The 15949-nt window shown below is 23.8% G+C and overlaps 1 protein-coding gene across 1 annotated transcript in view; it reads left to right on the top strand.

Moving 5' to 3' along the window:
• The window catches only part of LOC122504141 (tetraspanin-5), a 180318-nt gene that overhangs the window by 29791 nt on the left and 134578 nt on the right, over positions 1–15949 (top strand). The window lies entirely within an intron of this gene.

Raw genomic sequence — 15949 nt, 5'->3', positions numbered from 1 at the left:
TCAAAAGTTGATTTTCTTTATTCTCTTAATTCTGAATTTAAATAAATCTTTGAATCAAAAAAAAGCTATTTGGTGCACAAAATAGCCCCGGTTGACGGTATATATACAAGTTGTATAAACAATTAAATTTTTGTCTTCTTTTTGAGGAAATAAATTTCCCCTTTTACCTTTTTTTGAGAAAAAAAGGTACTGTGATGCCTGTCATAGTAATAATAATATGTTAATAAATAAATAATTTTATATTTTGCTGCTTTGAAAGAGCGTTTTATTATTAAAAATAATAAAATTTGTTAATAATAAATAAAAGTAATAAATAATAGTAATATTATGAAAATTAAATGAAAATTAAACGATAATAAAAAAAAATGAAAAAAGAAGAATGATAACATTGAGAAGTTAAGTAAAGAATGAGAGAGAAATGAAAAAGTATATTATTTCGAATTAGATGCAAAAAGGGGCATAGTTGACTCTAAGTTTCTGCTACATTTAGAATGCCTTTATTAAATCTTTTAGTAACAAAAGAGCACTTTGAGTACTGCGTGAGGTTTACTTGACTCAATTTACAAGGCAGACAGGAAACTCTTCGCAATGTCAGAACAATGAAATTAATGTTAGCTGAATGTTAGAAAAGACGTCTTTGAAGACACGCCAACTTTGAACTTCTTCTTCCTTACCCTGACGCGCGCCTATATATATACATATAGTTAGACAGTTATTCGCAGAATGAAAAGATTCTTAATTTCACGGAAGAGAATTACGATTAATTTAATAACTTTTAATAGTTTTCTTTTTCTTTGCTAACTTCTTTTAATAGGAGAAATAATCTACACCCCTGCTTCTTTTTTTCCCCGTCAATTAATTTTCTTTGAAAAAAACAAGACCAGATTTGAGACAATTTATTTATTTTCTATTTTTTTTTAAAAGAAGAAAAAGAGTATATATGAAACTCTTCTCACTTAAGTTTTCAGTTTTATTTATTACGTCCCCTGGGCTAACTTCAATTGTGTATCGACTGTGCTCGAGTTTATGATAAAAATCCTGACAATGGGTACCTATATTTCTTACTTAACAAAGAATTTTCTTCTTTTTCTTTCTTTCTCTGTCTTTGCGGATTTTATGCGATTTTTTTTATTTTCACTTTTTTTTCCTATTTGCCAGGTATATTATCATTCGCTATTCTCTTTGACAAAAAAATAAAGGAGAAAAATATAGAGAGGAAAAAAGAAATCTTATCAGAGTCGACATTATATTGGGGTTGAAGTGGAAAGAAACTGAATGCTTAGGGGTTCTTTTCGCGAGGGGTTGTTATTGTGGTAAAGAGAACCAATCAACTTCTTCTTGTGTTCAAAATGCGTTAATGCGTTTATCGATCTGTTCATGTTCGTTGAAAAATACACCTCCTACAAATATATACAAGCGCAGGGATTTGGAAAAAGAAAAGAAAAGCTTGTTCAGTCAAGTTTATATAGTAGTCTCTCTCTCTCTCTCTCACTTTTATCGTTTCCCTCTTTTTCACAGATTGAAATTTTTCTCTCTCCTTTTGAATCAATCATCTTTTGTTTTTCTCGCTATTGAAAATATATTCATACTTGAGAGCATATTTCTGGAAATAGTCTTTGAATTTTTAAAGGAATTTTAAGTTTTTTATTCTTTTGGTGAATTTTATTTTTACTTTTGAGATAATAAATGGTTTATTAATAACTCGAGAAAATTTGTCTCTGTTTCATTGATTTTTGAAGAGAGAGAGACGTATGAATATTGTAAAATAAACTATTAAATCTTGAAAGACTTTCGGTGTGCGTCAGACTGTTTGATAGATTTGAAATTTTTATTGCTGTGAAAAAAGGTTTGTTTATAAAAAAATTCCATATTTTCAAATTTATATTAAATTTAAATATTCCATATTAAAATTAAAATGTCCATATTTCTGTGAAAAAGATTTTTAAAATAGCACAATTAATGAATAAGCGCAGGTTTTGGATTATAAGCAATCTTTTCACACTTTTTTTTTACTTTTTTATAGCGAATACAGTTTTGGAAGAACTATTTGAAAATTTTTATTTATAATTGATTTGCCGAATAATTTTAGAGTCAGGGAAAAGTCAGGGAATTTGAAATGAGCAAAAGCGTGTCAACCCTGACTATTTGAATTAATGACTGACTTATAACTTCTAAATCAGTTATTTTTTAATCGATTCATATTTTTTTGTGTATCTAATCATTTTGCGAGTGAATCAGAATATTCTTTAGTGTCTGGAAAAGTCAGGGAATTTGAAATGAGCAAAAGTGTGTCAACCCTGACTATTTGAATTAATGACTGATTTCTTACTTCTAAATCAGTTATTTTTTAACGGATTCACTAGTAAACTTACGATAGTTAGTTTACTGGGTCGTTTACCCCAAAACATAATGGAGCAATTGCTTAAAGTTTTTATTTCGAGAAAATAAAAACGAAATGAAGAAAATTGATAATTTTCTCGAAGATTAGAAACTTTAGAGAATAGTTCTTCTTGATGTAGATAATTTAAATTTTCATGATCCATGAAATGCGCGCATATAGCTAAAAATTGTGCATCTTATTTTAAAGAAATTTGTTCTTTTTCTCCTGGTTTTTTTTTTCTTTTTTTTGCTGATCTTTATTCTTCCTGGCGTGTTGGTATCGCGTAACCGAGGAACTGGTATATAATCTACCTGTATGCAGGACGTCGAGCGAAAAGACCTTGACGGAAGACACTGACCCGTGACTTCACGATACATACAGCTTGTAGCATCGCCACTATCTGGTATCACGCACATCCTTCCACACACTTTCATCCAATATTCGTCTTCTTTCACCTTCATTCGCCACACAGACATTGAAAATTTTCGTTGTCTTCGTGACAGGTCGCCGTCTCGACGACGAAGACTATATAAGTTTCTGGGAGTTCAAAAACCGCCAACAAACTCCGCAAAATTCTCTTTATGTCGAATACCCTTCAGGGCCCCTCTCGGCCACGTCCAAGGCCTCATCATCATCTTTTGTCCCGCAAAGCCTGCACTTATTTCTTACTTAATAATTTCCTTCTGATTTATATGTGACACGTTATATGCTGTACATTAATTTGTGAAAGTGTACTTTGTAAAAATGTACTTTACTGCGCGGTACTTTTACGTCAGACTGAGACTGAAAGCATTTTGAGACTTTCGTTTTTTGTCAAAGGACTTGTGTCTGGGGGAAAATAGTTTGCTTTTTTGGTGGCATTTCTAAAATTATTCTTGTTCCAAAACTATTTAAGGTTCGACCTGGAGAATGGCTAATAGTGGCTAATAGAGGCTAATAGTGGCTAATAAATGTGGCAGGGCTCGAACTAGGTCCGTAAATTTGCTTGAAGTCCGTAAAAGTTAGTTTTTTTGAAAAAAAGGTCCGTAAAGTCCGTAATTCGATTGAGAAAAGACGAAAAGTTCGTAAATTGTACGATTATTTAATTTGGAGAATTTTTGAGAAATTACAGATGATTGCAGAAATTCAATTATTTTCAAAAGTAATAAAATTCTTTGCCAAAATTCAATTAGGTTCAAAATTTTTTTAAAATTCTCGTCAAAATTCCAATTATTTTTAGAAATAATTAAATTCTTCTCCGAAATTCAATTATTTTCAAAAAATTTTAATAAAATTCTCGCCGCAAAATTTCAATAGATTTCAAAAATTTTCCTCAATTCAATGATTTTTAATATCTAGGTACTATTTTAATAAAATTTTCCAAAAGAATTCAATTATTTAAAAAAAATTTAATAAAATTCTCGACAAAATTTCAATAATTTTCAAAAATTTTCCTCAATTCAATGATTTTTAATGTCTACTATTTTAATAAAATTTTCCAAAAGAATTCAATTTCATAAAATAATAAAAATTTCACAGAAATTCAATTATTTACAAATTTTTTATTAATTTCTTCGAAATAATTCAATTATTTTCGTAAATAATAAAACTTTTACAATGATTCAATTATTTTCGTGAATAATAAAATTATTTTTAGGAATTAAATTATTTTCAGAAATATAATAAAACTCATAGCAAAAGTTCAATTATTTTTAATGCAATTTTAATCATATACCTCGGAAAATATAATTATTCTTAAAAATTTTATTAAAATTCGTCGAAAGAATTCAATTATTTAAAAATTTTTTGTTAAAATTCTTTATGAGAATTCAATTTTAAGAAATAATTAATTTTATTTTTGTATTTAAATTCTTGAATTCTCGTTGAATTTTCTTATAAAAATTGATTTTTAAAGAATTTTAATTATAATTCTTTTGAAATTAGTTTATTTTTTTAATATTTATTTAATTATTAAAAATAATGGATTTATAGAAGAATTTTAGTTAAAAACACTAAAAAAAATGAATTTTGGATAAGTTATAAATGATTCTAGAAATTCAATTATATTTCAAAAATAATGAAATTCTTCTGAGAAATTCAGTTATGTATGTTCAAGAATTTTTAAAAATTCTCGTCAAAATTTCAATTAGCTTTTCAAATATTAAAATTCTATGAAATTTAATTATTTCCAAAAATTTTAATAACATTATCTGCAAATTTTCAATTATTTTTAGTACAATTTTAATCAAATTCCTTGAGAAATGTAATTATTTTTAAAAATTTTATTAAAATTCGTCGAAAGAATTCAAGTATTCAATTATTTTTCCATTATTTAAAATTTTGTTGATAAAGTACTTTATGAGAATTCAATATTAAGAAAGGGGCCGTTCATAAACTACGTCACACTATTTTGCCTAATTTTTCCACCCCCCCCCCCCTATCCATGTCACAAATTTTACATGCTTTAGCGCCATTTTTTCTACAGAACGTCACAAAAAATGAATTCCACCCCTCCCCCCTCTAAGGCGTGACGTAGTTTATGGACGGCCCCTAAAGATTCAATTATTAATTAAATTATTTATTTTTGTATTTAAATAATTAAATTCTCGGTAGAATTTTCTTATTAAAATTGATTTTAAAAAGGAATTTCAGTTAAAATTTTAAATAATAATTGAATATTAAAAGCATTATGGCGTGAATTTTTAAAAATAATTAAATTTTGAAATGGTTTCAAATTAAAATATTTAAAAATCTAAGTTTTTCATACTTTTAACTACCACTAATTCTGTAGAATTAATTGTTTTGAAAAAGTTTAATTGCGGATTTTTTAAAAAATTATTTTAAGTTCTTATTTTTATCTCAAAGAACTTTTTCAAAAATTATTAAAAATAATGCATTTATAGAAGAATTTTAGTTAAAAACACGAAAAAAAATTTAATTTTAGAAAAGGTACAAATTGTAGCAGAAATTCAATTATTATTTATTTTCAAGAGTATAATAATATTCTTCGCAAAAATTAAATATTGTTTAAAAATAATAAAATTCTTCTTAGGGATTCAAATATTATTTTCACAAATAATAAAACTCATCGCAGAATTTCAATTATTTTTAATACAATTTTAATCAAATATCTCGAAAAATGTAATTATTCTTAAAAATTTTATTAAAATTCGTCGAAAGAATTCATTTATTCAAAAATTTGTTGATACTAACAGTTCCTATTCTTTATGGGAACTGAATTTTAAAAAACAATTCAATTATTCAATAAATAATTTACTTTTGTATTTAAATTCTAGTATAGAATTATCTAATAAAAATTAATTTCATTTAAACTTTTAGATAATAATTGAATATTAAAAGCTATAGAGCGTAAATTTTTATAGTTATGAAAAATTTAATTTATAGTTTTAAGGAAGAATCCGACAAAACAATTGAAACGAAAGTTAGTCCAATGTCATAATTTCGTATTTAAAAAAAAGTCAAATTAAATTTTAAATTCCTGGTAGAAGCATGAGGAATTTAATTTTTTACACTTGGAGCATTTTTAAGTTATATTTGAATAAAAAATATAATTTTTTGTCAATAATAAATGATTTAAGTAACATAACCTAAAATTTAACAAATGTTTCTTATTGACAGAAAATTATAATTTTTATTCAAATGCAACTTTTAGTCGTTTTAAATATTCAAAATTAAATTCTTCGCCTTTCCACCGAGAGGAATTTAAAATTTAATTTGTGTTTTTCTTTTAAGTTAGTCACTTTTGATTTGACTGTTTGTCAGATTCTTCCTTAAGTAAAATGTTTTCTTATTTGACTTTCGGACTGGTTACATTTTTGTCAGTAATTGATCCCTAAATGGTCCATAATTTTTCATGTGTTTGGTCCGTAAAGTCCGTATTTTTAAATACTTTCACTGGTTCGAGCCCTGAAGTGGCTGATAGTATGGCTTTAGTTGAACAGCCAAAGATAAAAGATTTTTGAAGTAAATAAAAATATAAAAATACGATAAAACATATTCTTTATCTAATGAAGAAATTCTCAATCTCTAAATTATGAAGTTCGCTTGAAATTAATGACATGTAGATTAATATGTGGATACCTGGATATAAATCATAAAATGAGGATGTACATATATATAGAGGCGTGAACATTTCAGTAGCAGGTTGGATAATTAATCACAGCAACGAACCTCCTCTTTATCACCAACTTGACACTTCCAGTACAGGTTACAAACTACAAAGTTCGTTACAATTAACCTCGGTTCTCCATGTCTGAGGCGATTTACACCCAACTAAGCAAGCAAGAGAGTGAGAGAGGAATGCCATATAGAGAGAGAAAAGTGGGTCGTATATTGGATTGTAGGTGGTCGAAAATACATTCACGGCGAATTGGAACGTGGTCGAGAATATATATTTGCCCTTGGCACAGGTTGTCTTCCGATTTGAAACATTTGTGCGGTGTTCCTAACAAACTTTACCTCGTTTCAAACACGTGGGACATATCGAAAAGCGCCCTCCCGCCAACCACCACCACCACACGGCAAAACCACCATGATCAGCGCAATGATAATTTCTATATATACACACAAGTGTGGAATATATAATATCTTCTCATGGTTTCCCTAATAGATCCTTAAAGTTTAAATGAAAATCCAAGTTGATTTCCACCTCTGTGCGCGATCGCGCGCTCTCTTCATCCACCCTTTTGAATATAAGGCTTATGCATAAAAGTTGAGCGCAAGTCATATTAAAATTTATAATTAAGCCATAACTTCAAAAACTTGAGAAAGTGGTAATTCTACGCCTTCATGAAAAAATGATGGATAAACTTTATTTTACTAAAAATTTTTGACGTTTAGATAAAACTTTTTGCTGGTTAGATAATTTTTGATAATTGTTGAAAGAATATATTTAACATATTATTCTTTTCTTTTCGCTGTGACAATTTGCTAGTGACACTATTATTGCAGACATAGCCCAGAGTTTCGCCCAGAGTTAAGGAAGAATCCGACAAACAATCGGAACAAAAGTTAGTCCAATGTCATAAATTCGTATTTAAAAAAAAGTCAAATTAAATTTTAAATTCCTGGTAGAAGCATAAGGAATTTAATTTTTTACACTTGGAACATTTTAAGTTATATATTTGAATAAAAATGATAATTTTTTGTCCATAATAAATGATTTAAGTAACATAACCTGAAATTTAACAAATGTTTCATTATTGACAGAAAAAACATAACCATTAAACTTTAAGTGGAACTTAAAAGCAAGTAATTATTATAAGTAATATTCGAGAAGTAGCAATATTTACAGAAGATTGCAGTGATTTTATAAAAATTCTTGTTGTATTTTGGTTCTGTACCTCTATAAATAGTTACTGTTAGGAAATAATTGTTAGTTCAAATTAAATGGTGTTTGAAATTTTCTATCTTAAAACTTGGTTTCTATTTCCGATTTTACTCCAAACTGCATTATTTTTTTTTGCTTTGCGGCTATAGTTTCTGGTTTCTAATTAAGTAGCGGTTCTTCCGAAGATTCCAGTTCAAAGTTGTTATATAAGTGGATCTCTTAAATTTTATATTTCTTTTAGAGTTGCAATTCTGCGGAAGAACGAATTAACAAAATTTTCTCCATTTCTCTAATAATTCTCTCTTTCGTGATTTGTGCAGAGTTTATTTTTAAAACGAAGATCGAAATACAATTTTAATTGCTAGAAGAAAAAAAATTTTTTGATAAAATGAGAAATGAACAGAAATTCTTAATTTGATAACGATTTACTTTTTACGATTTGGATACTTTTTTTTTAGATTTGTGTGACTAAAAGCTACTTTTCAAAAATTAATTATCAAGTGCAAAGTCTGTAATAATTATAGCTTAAATCATAAGCATTGCTTTATGATTTGAAAATCTAAGGTTAAGAGCATCAGCCAGGTGTGTGATTCTGTACAAATAATTGAGAAATACAAATAATAAGATAATGAAATAACTAAACTATAATTATTATATTAGATAGTTGATGTATTCGAGAACATTTACATATGTAAAGTTGTTTCATGACGCTTGGCGCAATGCGCGCACCCATCCACAAAAGTATAAAGTGATCCTCTACGCTCAGTTGCACCAAGTTTTCTTTTCCCCCTCAAAGAAATGAAGCTATAAAAGATTATTCATTCGTCAGTTGGTAACCTTGCGTTTTATCCTTGAAACATGCAAGTCGTCGTTACAAACTTGATGTTAAAATAGTCTCCTAAAAACTCAAAAATGCAAGGAGAATTCACTTTTAAAAATGAGCGCAATTTTCTTCATACATATGAGAAGCAATCAAATAAAAACTTTATTTGCCTTAGAATATAAAAGAAGAAAATGGGAAAAACGAAAAGCGAAAACGAAAAGGAGAAAATTGTAAATAGAAATTGAAATATAATTTTACTTCAATTTTAAAAGAGTTGCGTTTACAATTTTCATAAATAGATTGAACTTCAAAAGATTTTAATTTGAAATTTTGTAAAATTCCAATTTTAAATGAATTTAATTAAAAATTTTAAAAAATCTAGATTTTAAAAGAATTTTAATAACTAAAATTCTTCTGAAATCAGTTAAATTTTTTAATATTTATTTAATTGATTATTAAAAATAATGGATTTATAGAGGAATTTTAGTTAAAAACACTAAAACAATTTAAATTTTGAAGCAATTAGAAATGATTGCAGAAATTCAGTTATTTTTAAAAGCAGTAAAATTCTTCTAAAAAATTCAATTATTTTCTAAAATTTTAACAAAATTCTTTGTAACAATTCAATTTTTTTTCATAAATTTTAATAAAATTCTTCATAGAAATTTAATTAATTTCAAAAAATTGTGAAAATTCAATTATTTTCAATGTCTACTATTTCAATAAAATTTTACAAAATAATTCAATTATTTGAAAATAAATTTTAATAATATTCGTCCCAAGAATTCAATTATTTTCAAAAATAATATAAATCTTCGCAGAAATTCAATTATGTTCAAAAATTTACAAAAATTTTCGTCAAAATTTCAATTATCTTTATAAATAATAAAAATTTTCTCCGAAATTCAATTATTTTCAAAAATTTTAATAAAAATCTTGTCAGGATTTCAATTATTTTTTATACAATTTTCATCCAATTTCTCGAAAAATGAAATTATTCTTAAAAATTTTATTAAAATGCGTTAAGAGACTTCAATTATTTAAAAACATTTCATAAAATTCTTCACAGGAATTAAATTATTTACCAAAAGTATAATTGAATTCTTTACAGGAATTGAATTGTTTTCAAAAAATAAATTCTTACATAAAATTCTTCTGAATAATTTAATTATTTTCATAAATAATAACACTCAACGCAGACTTTCAATTATTTTTAATACAATTTCAATAAAATTTTTGGAAAAATGTAATTATTCTGAAAAATTATATTAAAATTTATCAAAGAAATTCAATTATTTCAAAAACCTTTACTACAATTTATTTATTAGAATTTAAGTATTATTTTCAATACAGTTTTATAATTAAATTTCTGTAAGAAATTAAATTATTTTCAAAAATTTTAACAAAAAAAATTTGACAAAATTCAATTGTTTTCAATGTCTACTGTTTCAAGAAAATTTCACAAAAGAATTCAATTGTTTAAAAAGAAATTTTAATAAAATTCGTCCCAAGAATTCAATTATTTTCAAAAATAATATAAATCTTCGCAGAAATTCAATTATGTTCAAACATTTACAAAAAGTTTCGTCAAAATTACAATTATTTTTATAAAAAATAAAATTCTTCTCCGAAATTCAATTATTTTTAAAAATTTTAATAAAAAAATTCTTGGCAGAATTTCAATTATTTTTAATACAATTTTCATCAAATTTCTCGAAAAATTAAATTATTCTTAAAATTTTTTTAAAAATTTATCAAAGAAATTCAATTATTTTAAAAATCTTTGATAAAATTTATTTATTATAATTTAAGTATTTTTTTCAATACAGTTTTAATTAAATTTCTTTAAAAAAATTAAATTATTTAAAAAAATTTTAACGAAATTCTTTGTAACAATTCAATTTTTTTCAAAATAATTTTAATAAAATTCTTCATAGAAATTTAATTAATTTCAAAAAATTGTAAAAATTCAATTATTCTCAACAATTTTAATACAATTATTAGCAAAATTTCAACTATTTTGAAAAATTTTCCTCCATTAAATGATTTTTAATATTTATTATTTTAATAAAATTTTCCAAAGAAATTCAGTTATTTAAAAAAAATTAAAATTCGTCTCAAGAATTTAATTATTTTCAAAAATAATATAAATCTTCGCAAAAATTCAATTATGTTCAAAAATTTACAAAAATTTTCTTCGAAATTTGAATTATCTTTATAAATAATAAAAATTTTCTTCGTAATTCAATTATTTTCAAAAATTTTAATAAAATTCTTGGCAGAATTTCCATTATTTTTAATACAATTTTTATAAAATTTCTTGAAAAATGAAATTATTCTTAAAAATTTAATTAAATCGGTATCTTCATGTTTTTTTGAAAAAAAAAAAAAAAAAAAAAAAAAAAAAAAAAAAAAAAATTTTTGAAAATCTTAATTCCTGTAGCAAAATAATGATTAAATATTTATTTAAAAATGTAGTTATATATGTTTTCGAATAATTTTACTTTTGAGGAAATTTGTAAATATAATTTTCAGAGTTGAAAGAATTTTTTTTATTTATGTGTTTGTCGAAAAATTTTTTTTCCCAAATCCTGAAATATGAATAAGGAGCATAAAGCCTCACATGCAATATTTCATCGTGCTCAAGATTATCATGTCATTTGTCTTTTTCTTGCCAGCTACGTCACATATAGATAATCGCATCATGTTACATGTGTCCTAGTTTTATAGCAGATCCGATAAGTATTACAAATATCGATAATGGACCACCTTTTACCCTATATTTAAATTTTAAACCCTGACCTCGTTCGTGACTGATTCTGCTTGCATTAACACAATAATCAAACTTTTATAAGGCACTTTTTTCTAACAATTCTCTCTCAAAGAGAATTCATTCAATTATTCTTTATAAATATAACAAACAATTGTTGTAGGTACCTGAATATATAAAAATATTAATGAAAACATTTTTTGTTCTGTTTCAGGTGAGTCTTCTATACGCCATATTTATCTCTATTAATTATGTAAGTAAACAGAATTTATGATAATTAATTTTTTCTTTTATATTTAGTTATTTATATTTTATATAGAAATTTTGAATTTAGAATAATTAAGAAATCTAAATGGAAAAATTTTTTTTCTCGCACAATTTACAAATCTCTGTTGTTACAAATTATACAAACATTCTATTTGAAACACGATGAAACATTAATTTGCATTCGAGAGTAAAATTTGAATTTAAGCTCTCGTAAAAATATTCGATTATTTAAACTTCTAAGAGAACTTTAGGAATGTGAATTTTTTATACAAAAGTTCTCGATCCAGAGCTTTATCAAGTACATATAAGCTCAAAAGAAAAAATCGCCCTAACAATAAACGGGTTTAATACTACTTTTACGTGAGCCTTGCATGTTCAGATTACCTTGTTTCAAATGCACGGAACGCTAAATAGTATACAGCAAGCAGGAACTAATGAAACCTGTTACTTTCAAAGTATGAACCGCCGTTGTATTTAAAAAAAAATTGCATTTAAATTTATTTTAAAATCCTGTTTATAAATTGTTAAAGAGAGAATCATTTTTTTCTTATCTTTAAAAAAAGGGGGAAAAAAATTCTTGAAAATGAATTTATTTATAATATATTAGAGTCGTCGTTAATTAACAGACAGGGTAATTTAACTTATTGAAAACTTTAATTAAATTTAATATTTAATAATTAATAATTCATTAATTAATTAAGAATTAATAGTTTATTTTTCAGTTTAATGAAGTAAAAAGTTAAATTAAATTTTTTTTTCCTTTAGATTTTCTTTTTTTTGTTATATTTTTGTCACACATTTATGGTCGTTTTTCAACTCTGGGAATGTATAATATATGTAAATAAATAATTAAATAAATAAGTAAAAAATAAATTGAATGATTAAGTGAAATAAATAAATTTGATAAATAAATTTGATAAATAAATTTAATAAATTAATTAAATAAAATAAATAAAGTAAATTCTATTTGGATTTAAAACTATAAATTATTGAATTAAATATAAAAAAATAGATATTAGATATTTAAATATAGATGTGTCTAAGTATAGAAGATATTTTCTTTTGTTAATAATTTTTTTCCTTACTTCAAAGAAAAATAATTTATTGATCCTTTACGGTAGAAATTTCTCATAAATAAGGAAACTTATTACACTTTGAAATCATTATTTTTCAATGCAACAACAACAACAAAATTTTTACTTAGAAAAAATAACGTTTGCCTTGGAAAAGTAATTAATTTGTATTCGAGAAAAAATTGTGGATATAAAATTAAAAGAAAAATTACCTCTTTAAAGAAGTTTACAAAGTTTATAATCAACGATTGAAGGCAAAACATATTTTTCACTTCGAAAATAATAAAAATTTCTTCATTACAGTTTTGTTTTTCTAAAATAACTGATCGAGAAATTTTTATAAAAAACTTTTCAAGCGAATAAAAAATGGGTAAACAAATATTTTTTGTAAATAGAGAGTAAATAGCGAATAATGAATAATAAATAGTAATTAATAAATAAAGAATAATAAATAGTAATTATATAAAGAATAATAAATAGTAATTAATAAATAAAGAGTAATAAATAGTAATTAATAAATAAAGAATAATAAATAGTAATTAATAAATAAAGAGTAATAAATTTAATAAATCTAATTTAAATACTATATAATAATTACAAACACAACTAATTTAATAGAATTAATTAACTAATTACATTGATTAAACGATTAATGTTAAAAAACGAATAAAATACTTTAATGAAAAAGAACAATACATTTTAGTAATTAATTTACTAATGTGAATAAATTAAATTGTTATAATCAGTAATAGAGTTGATAAAAGTTCATTACGTAAACAAGGAAATTGAAAACGAGTAATTAAAAAAAAAGGACGAACAATTTTCTCCGTGTATTATAAACTATACGTAAATATAGTCGTTGTGGTTCGATTCGTATATATAAAGTAGAGAATATTTTGTACTCGATTTTGTAACGGTGCGCGGATAGTCGATATAAAATTATTATATACGCACATGGAGTTATGAAATTAACTGGATTGAAAAAAGAAATAATTTTAATACCAACAAAAAAACAGGGAAAAAAAATAATAATAACAGAAGAGTGGAAGAGAAAGAAATCTGTTAACGAGTTTTTTTTCAGTCTGATTGATGCTTTAAACCTTTTTTTTCATATATATAGGTTTTTTCCTTCCTGAACAGTTATGTGTTCATTTTTTCCTCAAGAAAACATCTTTTACAACTGGTATTCTTTTTTGTGTAAAAAAAACTTTTCTTGCCGTTCTGAAAAAAATTTCCAACTTTTTTTTTTGTTTTTCTTTCAAATTATATATCGAAATGGGATTTGGACTTTAGAGATGAAAATATAAGAGCGAAAATGAGAAAAATGTAAAAAAACGATGTTGATATTCATGAAAATTTAATTTAAAAAAAAATTTTTGATTAAATTCTAAGCATGAATTTAATTATTTTCATAAATAATAAAACTCATTGAAGAATTACAATTATTTTTATTACTATTTTAAATTAATAATCGAAAAATGTAGTTATTTTCACAAATAAAATTTTCCACAAGAATTCAATTAATAAAACTAATAAGATTTTCATAATATTTATTATATTTCGAAAAAATTAATTATTTAAAACAATGTTTATAAAATTCTTATGAAGAATTCAATTACTTTCAAAAATAATAAAATTTATCACAGAAATTCAATTCTTTTGAAAGATATTAATAAACTTTTCCGCAATAATTCAATTATTTTCAAAAATAATAAAATTTTTCTTTGTAATTCAATTATTTTTGAGAATTATAATAAAATTCCTAGCAACTATTCATTTATTTTCATAAATAATAAAATTCATAGCAGGATTTCAATTATTTTTAATGCAATTTTACAGAAATTGCTCAAAAAATTTAATTATTCTTAAAAACTTAATTTCAATTCCTCGAAAAAATCAATTATTTTTATTCGAAAGAAATTAATTGTTTTAAATACAATTTTAATTAAACTTATTTGAAATAGTTCAATTATTTTTTTAATTTGAATTAAATTTTTTTCTAAGAATTCAATTATTTACACAAATAATTTGTCGAAAAAATTCAATTATGTCGATAAATATGAAAATTACTTCCGAAAATTCAATTATTTTAAAGTATTTTAATAAAATTTTTTTCAAAAATCAATTATTTTCATAAATAACAATATTCATCACAATAATTAAATTATTTTTAAACGTAATAAATTTCTTCTTGGAAATTTCATTATTTTAAAAAATTATAATAAATCGTTCTCAAGAATTCAATTATTTTCATAAATAATAAAATGTTTCTTATAGGAATTCAATTATTTTCAAAAAAAATTTAATAAAATTTCCTACACACATTCAATTATTGACAAATTTTTTAATAGAATTCTTTGTAAAATTTAATTATCTTTAAAAACTTTTCGTAATTCAATGATTTTCAATATCTACTATTTTCATAAAATTTCCAAACAGAATTCAATTATTTAAAAAATGGTTTGTAATAATTTTCGTAATATGATATTGATTTTCTTATCAGTTTCTTATTTTTGAATTTAAAACTTTAAACAAAAGTATTAGTAGAAGGATAAAAGAATTTAATTTCCAACTATTTAAACAATTAAAAGTTGCATTTGAATAAAAATTCTAATGTTTTGTCAATAAGAAATATTTGTAAAATATTAGGCTCGGTTATACTTAAATCGTTGCTTATTAATAGAAAATTGTTATTTTTATTCAAATGCAACTTTTAATTGTTGAAAATTTAATTCTTCATGCTTCCACTAAATTGAATTTAAAATTTATTAATTTATCTTTTTCGTAAAAAATACGAATAAGACATTGGACTAACTTTTCTTACGAAACTGTGAAGTTACTAATGTTTTCGTTAACGCATAAAGTGAAAATGTCTTTTTAAGATCAAGAAGCATATAATTTTAGATAAAAAGAACTTAATTATTATTTCATTACATCCTAAACGGATTTTCAATTCAATTGGGTCAGGAAAGACAATTAGTTAGTGATAATTTTATGCTTTTCTTATTTCATTTTGTCGACCTGAACGTTGGTAACTTTATAGTTTCATCTTTTGTTCCGATTCTTTACTTTTTGTCAAACTCTTCACAATGTTAAAATTGATTAAAAAATTTATTTTTAAGTAAAAAATTGTTTTAAATCATGATCGAAATGAAAACATGTTTTCGATTTAAATCCTGCACTGTAAAAACAGAGTCTTAAAGTACTTACTGCTCAAAAGTCTTTTTTTCTTAAATTCAACTCATTTTTGGGCTTAAAATTAAAGTAAGGTAATTTTAGGTCTTAAAATCAGTTCCCTTTTGAGAAA

Source organism: Leptopilina heterotoma, unplaced genomic scaffold, assembly GCF_015476425.1.
Source record: "Leptopilina heterotoma isolate Lh14 unplaced genomic scaffold, ASM1547642v1 Lhet_281, whole genome shotgun sequence".
Lineage (NCBI taxonomy): Eukaryota > Metazoa > Arthropoda > Insecta > Hymenoptera > Figitidae > Leptopilina > Leptopilina heterotoma.
Note: the sequence above shows the minus strand (reverse complement) of the source record. Positions and strands in the feature narration are given on the sequence as shown.